The sequence below is a fragment of the Sinocyclocheilus grahami genome, unplaced genomic scaffold (genome assembly GCF_001515645.1).
Source record: "Sinocyclocheilus grahami isolate Dianchi unplaced genomic scaffold, SAMN03320097.WGS_v1.1 scaffold63.1, whole genome shotgun sequence".
In the NCBI taxonomy this organism is placed as follows: domain Eukaryota; kingdom Metazoa; phylum Chordata; class Actinopteri; order Cypriniformes; family Cyprinidae; genus Sinocyclocheilus; species Sinocyclocheilus grahami.
The window spans coordinates 344,373-353,230 of record NW_015505242.1 but is presented as its reverse complement, the minus strand read 5'-3'; the positions used below and the strand labels follow the sequence as shown (position 1 = coordinate 353,230).

General features: G+C 48.3%; 1 protein-coding gene across 1 annotated transcript in view; it reads right to left on the bottom strand.

Moving 5' to 3' along the window:
• Nucleotides 1-2,508, bottom strand: part of LOC107584815 (plakophilin-4-like) — a 40,036-nt gene extending 37,528 nt beyond the window's left edge. The window contains exon 1 of the mRNA XM_016271583.1: nt 2,248-2,508. The gene's annotated coding sequence lies outside the window, so the exon portion shown is untranslated. The remainder of the gene's footprint in view (nt 1-2,247) is intronic.
• Between the last annotated feature and the right edge of the window lie 6,350 nt (nt 2,509-8,858).

Sequence of the window (8,858 nt, the reverse complement as noted above, 5' to 3'; positions counted from 1 at the left end):
ATATATATTAAAAAAAAGTGTAGGCCTATTTTTTGTTGTGAATGTCCCAATTGAGGTACAGGAAGTGCAAATTTCACATAAATGTTCGTGTTATTTATTTTGGTTGCATTTGTAAGTTAATACAAATGTAGATGGTTGTTTAAAATAGGTCCATGACATCATAATATCGATAAATCAATTGATATACTCCATTATCAAATCGTTTCGAAATGTTTTTTAAGCCTGTTGTTTTACGGGGACACAGGAAGTGTCCTCATGAACCATGTTTATGTTGTAGTACTCATGTCATTATACACATTTGTGTCCCCATAAACCATATATACCAGTACACACTAGGCCTGTCACAATAATCAATATATCGACTTATCGCACAATATATGTACATGACCTCAATAATTTTTGGTGAAGCAATATATCGCAATATATATGTCAACGTGTTTTTTACATTCCACTTGCACCTGAGCCTTTTGCAGCTTCTCGTACATAATGTGGTGTAGTCATGAGGTTCAAATTTTAAAAATGCTTCTACAAATGTTTAATCTGCAGATATGGCCTTGTTTAGGGATCTGTGCCTTTGTGCATGCGGACATCTGACTGATAAGTAGTGATTGTGTTTTTCAGCAATGCACCCTTAGTTTACAGAGAAAAGAAGGTCAGGGAGAAATCTGTAGATGGAAAAATCTCCATAAAAGTTCTATGTGCATTTTTCTTTTTTTCTACTTGTTACTTTGCACTTTTTGTTAGAAATGTTTATTTACTATTTATTCAAGTTTTTTAAGGTATCTAATATTTTGATACTTAATTTCCATGATCTAAATATTCTTAAAAATTAAAAGATTGTTGTCATTGGAAATTAATTATCCAAGAGAACCGGTTCACGGAAAAGTGAACACGCACAAAAACTCACACATCCATACATAATCCAATGATTTAACGCTTATAAACTTCATAAATGGCAGTAGCCCACTGTGCTGGCATTTACAAGAATAAAATCCAAAATCCACTTTAGAAGTCCCCACCTTAAAATCCCCACCCACCTTCACACTGGATTTACCAGGAGTCTGCTGTCAGTCAGAGCACCGGGTTTATATACAGAAGAGACGAGAGGAGGGGAACAAGCAAACCATCCTATTAACCGTGAGGACCAAGAAACAGTAATAAATTGTTACTTATTAGAGTCATCTGACATTGTGTACCACCACCACTTACGTCTGTCAGAGAGATCATTCTTTCACTTCCAATGAATAGCGAAACTCGGTTATTTCAATACACACAAATGTCCCTGGGATGCTTTTTCGGACCATATAACATGACAATGCAGTGTAAAGACAGCTCGGTCTCTGAGGAACACGTCTTACTGCATCATGATGTATTGTCCCTGCAATCTTTACATACTGTAATTGTGGACTGCTCAAAGCAAATCACTGCACAGCAGCAATTGCATGGTGCACAGCAGCAAACCTGCATTCAATCTAAACTCTGGTCAATATGATGAGGCAGCTGAAACTGCAACCACACTGCCATTACAGTCCAAACAGATGCAGACTTCTTCTACATTCTGTCGAGCCTGAATTATTAGAGCAGGAGCTGAGAGCAAGTACATAGAGGGATGCTCAATTATGCATAAAGAAAAGTGTCTAAAAGATGGTCCAGCCTGAGTCCCAGTGACAGCATCTATCAGTCGTAATGGAGACCAGCCTACTTCACAAACTGTGGGATACTGGACTGTTGGATGCCATAATAACACATGTCATCAATTATTCTAATTAAACCAACTAACTAATGCAACATGCAGTGCATTGCCCAAGTTAGAAGATGATGAACAGATGGATAAAATGCGCCATACAGGGACTGATGATGGACCTGAGATGATGATGGGAGGTGTAGGTACGTCGATTAGAGGTGGAAGCGACACTACACCTGCTCAAGTTATTCAGCTTTATGTATTAAACAAGGCCATCAGTTCAATTATGTAAGCATAACTATAGTACAAACGCACATTTTCTGCACAGTTAAGCACTGCAATCAAGAAAGGCAGATGGAATGAGATTTAAAGCAGGCATCGAAAAGCAAACCGCTTCTTGTGCACTGACCACAGCGTCTATTACAGCTCAGTTCTGAAAATGACTGAAGGAGAGATGCACGAGATCTAGCGATAAATGACAAGCAGCGATGAATTCCCACCGCCAGCGCGCGCCAGATGTTAGCAACGCTTCATTGGAGCTGCGCGAAATCAGCAGTACTTACCGCAAAACCGCCGAAATGCAAATTATTCTCGGAGACCGATAAATCCATTTGTAAGAGAATCACTGGATGACATTCTTTCCAAAGGTGTTTTCACGCGATGAACGGGCGGCTCCGGCTGGGTCTCGCGCGCTTCCATGGGCAAGAGGGTCACAGCGCGTGACGTAGACGCTGCACATAGAGAGAGACGCTGTTTCAGGGCATTTAAATGTGTTGCCATGTAGTCGAACAGGAGTTGATTCGGAAAAACGGAGTTCCCTTCGAAGTACGTGAAAAATACGGTCACAGAGCGAAAACAACAACCCTTAAATGTTTAGCAGATGTTTAATATCCATGTGACTTGCAGCAGACTAATTGCAGAGCCTGAAAGTTAAATGCCCAAGTCAAGGGTGGTATTATGATTGAGTAGGACTGCCATCAGTAACTCTCCAGTGCTGGGTCGACTCTACCTGGGACTGAACCTGAAGCCTTTACAGTAACATTCTTTAATTTTACTGTTAGATTATTACCACTTCTGCTTGTTTCAATTTTAAAATTAAACATCTTGAGGTCAGAAACTTCTGTTTCTCATCCCCTCTGGACTCTGATTTCTTTTTGAGGAGTGTTATACTTCACTTATTTTCTTATTTCAAACATATACTACTGTTTAAAAGTGTCTGGGGGTCAGCAAGATTTTTCGTTTTTAAAAGAAATTATTCCTTTCAGTGACAGTAAAGACATTTGTATTTCAAATAAATGCTGTTCCCTTTCAGTCAGTCACGTTCGACGTTACGTCAGTAGTGACTGACGAATTGGGATCTTCGCTAGAGAGACCAATCACCTTTGAGTGTTAACAAAACAAGCCAATAAGTGTTGGCGTGCGATCTTTGCGTCGCACACTCCGCCCCGCAGCACGGGTATATAAGGAGAGCGCGTGCAGACACACATTCAGCTTTTTGCTTCGGAGCCGAGCCTTTCAGCTGGTCTGGTTACCGAGCACAGTGCCTACAAGACAGCTCGCAGTGTTGGTGATACGGCGCGTCAGCGGGGGTTGCTGGTCCAGTGCTGCTGTTGGTGTTGGACGGCGTGCTGCAGCTCCTCAAACTGTGGTCACGCTGCGACCTCTCCTGGGCGCTTCACTTTTTTTTTCTAAAAGAGCAATCTAAAAGAGCAAATCTAAAAGAGCTCCACGAGTGATGCGGCGTCTTTTTAAAGATGGCATTCCACTCGTGTGTTTCTGGTTGCGGTCGCTTCCTGGCTCCATCTGATGGTCACGAACGCTGCATCTTGATCCTGGGCATTGAGCACGCTGTGGCACAGCTCGTGGATGGCTCATGTTCTCATTGCAGGGACATGACCATCGCAATGTTGCGATCGAGGCTCCTCTTCATTAAACGAGGGGGAGTTCTAGTTCCTCCCAACAGCGGAGGACTACTTCGGCATATGGCCAGGGCAATCTGAGGATCACAGTGAGGGCTTCACCGTTGAGTGCGTCTCCGCGGGTCCCTCACTCCTCCAGCACATCGCACCCTCTGGTGTTCCGTGATGAGGTGGCTGAGACTCCGGACAGGGCGGAGTCTAGCGTCTCATTCAGGCCTCCGGCAGATGACAGGATATCGATCACTGCATCGGGGGACGAGCTAGGCTCTGGAGATGAGGACTTGGCTGCGCTGCCTCCATCAGGAAGAGTAGCGTTGCCCGAGTCAGATCCAGAGCTGACTGCTATGCTTTCCTGGGGCGCCGAGAGCGTCGGGTTGCAATGGAAACCACCTCCATCTCCCGAACGCTCGAGGTTGGATGATTGGTTCCTGGGGGTGTCGCAGGCCGATCGCCGGCAGCCACCTCCGGTTCCTTTCTTTCCGGAAGTGCATGAAGAAGTTACTAGATCTTGGAAGGCACCTTTTTCTGTCCGAAACCGAGCTAGTGCTTCTTCCGTTCTCACTGCTCTCGATGGCGGGGCGGCTAAGGGGTATGTGGAGATCCCCCCAGTTGAGCGCGCTATTGCGATGCAGCTCTGCCCGCAAAGCGCCGCCGCCTGGCGGGGTAATCCGCGCCTCCCGTCCAGGGCCTGCAAGTTCTTGTCCGCTCTAACAGCCAAGGCTTACAGAGCTGCTGGACAGGCTGCCTCCGCCCTGGACGCCATGGCCCTCCTGCAGGTCTACCAGGCCAAGGTGTTGAAGCAGCTGCACGAGGGCAGTTCTGACCCTGGGGTAATGCAGGAACTGTGCACAGCGACGAACCTCGCCCTCCGGGTGACGAAAGTCACAGTGTGGTCCCTCGGTCAGACGATGTCCACCCTGGTGGTCCAGGAACGACATCTATGGCTGAACCTGGCAGATATGAGGGAGGCAGACAAACACTGTTTCCTGGACTCCCCGATCTCCCAGGTTGGCCTCTTCGGTGATGCGGTGGAAAGCATCGCCCAGAAGTTCTCCGCCACACAGAAGCAGACGGAGACGATCAGACACATCCTGCCCCGGCGGCCAGCTGCTGTCATCACCCTGCCGCCGGCTGCAGTCCCTCCGCCCACTCCACCTACTGGTGAAGGACGCAATAGAGCCAGTCCCTCCAGCCGATATGAAGTCGGGGTTTTACAGCCCCTACTTCATTGTACCCAAGAAAGGCGGTGGGTTACGACCAATCCTGGACCTGCGCGTTCTGAACCGGGCCCTTCACAGGCTCCCATTCAGGATGTTGATGCAGAAACGTATCTTTCAATGCATTCGTCCACTCAATTGGTTTGCAGCGATCGACCTGAAAGATGCGTACTTTCATGTTTCAATCCTCCCTCGACAGGCCGTTTCTCCGCTTCACGTTCGAGGGGCGAGCATATCAGTACAAGGTCCTCCCCTTTGGGCTATCCCTGTCGCCTTGTGTCATCACCAAGGTTGTGGAGGCAGCCCTTGTTCCATTGAGGGAAAGAGGCATTCACATTCTCAACTACCTCGATGACTGGCTCATACTGGCCCAGTCTCGAGCGCAGTTGTGCGAACACACGGACGTGGTACTCAGTCACCTCAGCCGGTTGGGGCTTCGGGTCAACTGGGAAAAGAGTAAACTCTCCCCCGTGCAGAGGATCTCTTTTCTCGGTATGGAGTTTGACTCAGTCAATCTGACAGTGCGCCTCACAGTAGGGCGCGCTCAGTCGATGCTGAGCTGCCTGGAGTCTTTCCAGCGCAGGAGGGCGGTTCCACTGAAACAGTTTCAGAGGCTCCTGGGGCATATGGCATCCGCTGCCGCATTCACGCCGCTCGGTTTGCTTCATATGAGACTGCTTCAGCATTGGCTTCATGACCGAGCCCCGAGATGGGCATGGCAACGCGGCACTTACCGGGTCTCAGTCACCCCGTCCTGCCACCAGACTTTCAGCCCGTCGGATTGCTTCATATGAGACCGCTTCAGCACTGGCTTCACGACCGAGTCCCGAGATGGGCATGGCAACGCGGTACTTACCGGGTCCCAGTCACCCCGTCTTGCCACCAGACCTTCAGCCCGTGGTCAGACCGTGCCTTTCTTCGGGCAGGAGTTGACAAGTGTCCAGGCATGTTGTTGTCTCAACAGATGCCTCTGCCATAAGCTGGGGTGCCATGTGCAATGGGCATGCAGCATCGGGCACCTGGACAGGGCCTCGTCTGCAGTGGCATATCAATTGCCTCGAGTTGCTAGCAGTATGGCTTGCTCTGCGCCGCTTCAAATCGCTGCTACACGACAAGCACGTACTGGTCCGGACGGACAACACTGCGACCGTTGCGTACATCAACCACCAGGGCGGTCTACGCTCCCGTCGCATGTCGCAACTCGCCCGCCATCTCCTCCTTTGGAGCCAGAAGCATCTGAGGTTGCTTCGTGCCATTCACATCCCAGGCGAGCTCAATTGTGCAGCCGACAAGCTCTCACGTCAGCCCGCCCTTTCGGGAGAATGGCGACTCCACCCCGAGACAGTCCAGCAGATCTGGAGATGGTAGACCTGTTTGCCTCTCCGGACACATCCCACTGCCAGCTGTTTTACTCCCTGTTCGAGGCGACCCTCGGCACGGATGCGCTGGCACACAGCTGGCCTCGGGGCCTACGCAAGTATGTTTCCCCCAGTGAGCCTTCTCGCACAGACACTGTGCAAGGTCAGGGAGGACGAGGAGCAGGTCCTCTTATGGCGCTTTTCCACTGCGTGGTACGACTCGGCTCGACACGGCTCAGTACGGCACGGCACGGTTCGGCTCGTCTCGGTTTGCGTTTCCACTGCAGTTCAGTACCGCTTTAGAGTGGGCGGGATTATTCACATGTCGTTATAGTTGCGCCGCCTCTACGGTACGGTACGGTTCACTTGGAACCCCAACCGAGGTGGTTCTAAAAAAAGTACCAGGTACCAGGTACTCTACCCAGTGGAAAACCCCCAAAAGTGAACCGTACCAAGCCGTACCATGCAGTGGAAAAGCGACATTTGTAGCGCCATACTGGCCCAGTCGGACTTGGTTCCCAGAACTGATGCTCCTCGCGACAGTCCCTCCTTGGTCAAGAGGGTTGCAGGCATTCTCGGTCGACGATTCGTGCCTAGAATTCGGGACGGGTAACTCTCACGTTGTCCTGAGACCCTGAGACCCATATGTGCCCAAAGTTCCCACCACGCCTTTTAGGGATCAGGTGGTGAACTTGCAAGCGCTGCCCCGAGAGGAGGCAGACCCAGCCGTCGCTCTGCTCTGTCCCGTTCGCACTCTGCGTGTTTACGTGGACCATACGCAGAGCTTCAGGACCTCAGACCAGCTCTTTGTCTGCTTCGGAGGACAGCAGAAGGGGAAGGCTGTCTCCAAACAAAGACTTGCCCACTGGTTAGTGGAGGCTATAGTCTTAGCTTACCAGGCCCAATGGTTACCTTGCCTCCTCAGAGTGAGAGCTCACTCTACGAGAGGAGTGGCATCTTCTTGAGCATTGGCGCGGGGCGCCTCGATAGCAGACATCTGTAGAGCTGCCGGCTGGGCGACGCCTAACACGTTTGCGAGATTCTATAACCTCAGTGTAGAGCCCGTGTCCTCTCGTGTACTCGCCTCAGGTAGGCAGTAACACCGGACCTGCTTGAGTCTACCGCAGGGACTTCCATATGTAGCACTGCCCTGGGCCAGTCCATATGTGTAATTCCACATGATACCTCCTATGCCCAGGATATGGCTTCCGTAGCAGTCCCAACTGGGTACGCTTTCCCAGTGTTATCCAATGTACCACTGTATGGAACAGCAGTGGCGGACACCTCTGCCTAGCCACTGTCCTATCTTCCGCCCCAGCTGGTGTGGGGGGACTTGCCGGCTTCCGCAGGGCACTGGAGGGGGTCAGCAATAGTGGCGTTTTCCATACGGATCCCAATTTGTCAGTCACGACTGACGTAACGTACAACGTGACTGACTGAAAGGGAACGTCTCGGTTACTTGTGTAACCCTCGTTCCCTGAAGGAGGGAACGGAGACGTTACGTCCTGTTGCCACAGTTGCTGTACCACCGCTGTACGGCCGGGGCATGTAGTCTTGGCGAAGAGATCCCAATTCGTCAGTCACGACTGACGTAACGTCTCCGTTCTCTCCTTCAGGGTACGGGGGTTACACAAGTAACCTAGAACGTGACTGACTGAAAGGGAACTGTTAAGCTGTAATCATTTGTTTAATTGCAATACATTTGATTATTGCTGACAGAAATGTAAATGCTATGTAAGAAGATTAACTTTGTGTTTAGAACAAATATGATTGGTTAGCAGAGCCTTCTAATAATTGTATTATTTGCCCTATTTGTTATGCATACACACATCTGTGTTAAAACCAGACTTAAATGTTTTATATAAATGATATTTTTCTCCTCAGAACAACACTAGAGTGCTTAAACTCAATCATAATGAGCTACAAGCCTAAACTGACATACAGGGGCCAGCATTTTTCACACAGAATCAGAAGATCACTCATGAGACTCAGCGTGAAGCATATCATAGTTCTATAAATAGCTTTGAGCTGGCAAGAAATGCCTATTTCAGTATTGCTGTAATTTATTTTCATCATTGTGAATCAGTAGTGAATCTTTTTTTTTTCCTGTTAAAAGACCATGTTTACACCTGGTATTAACATCATTCTCAAATAATCCAATCACATGGTGACATTCAGGTGCCAACACGATGCCAAACATTAAATCAAACCACATTTGAAGGTAGTTGGAAATGCTCATGACCATATTTGCATTTGTAGAAGTGCTAATCTATGCTGCTGCCCCTGATATTACTACTACTACTAATTGTTAATTAATTATCATTAATTTAACATTATTCTTATTATTAGTCAAAATGCATGTGATTCGCATTTGTAGAAGTGCTAATGTGTGCTGCTAAAAATAATATTGTGCTAAGGGGGGTGTTGAATGCTTGAATCTGATCCATTATTTTTTCAGGGAATGCACAGCTAAAGTAGTTCCTGGCAGGTCTTGACCACATCACAGTTCAATATCACTTTGCCAAATGATTTCAGTTATTTCAAAATTCCTTACAGCCTACAACAGCACAACAACCAAAACCCACAGAAACACTGACCAAAACCAACATATACAGTAGCTAACAAACAATAGGATAAAAATGGAAAAAAAAGAAACAAAAATAAATTATCATCAACAGAA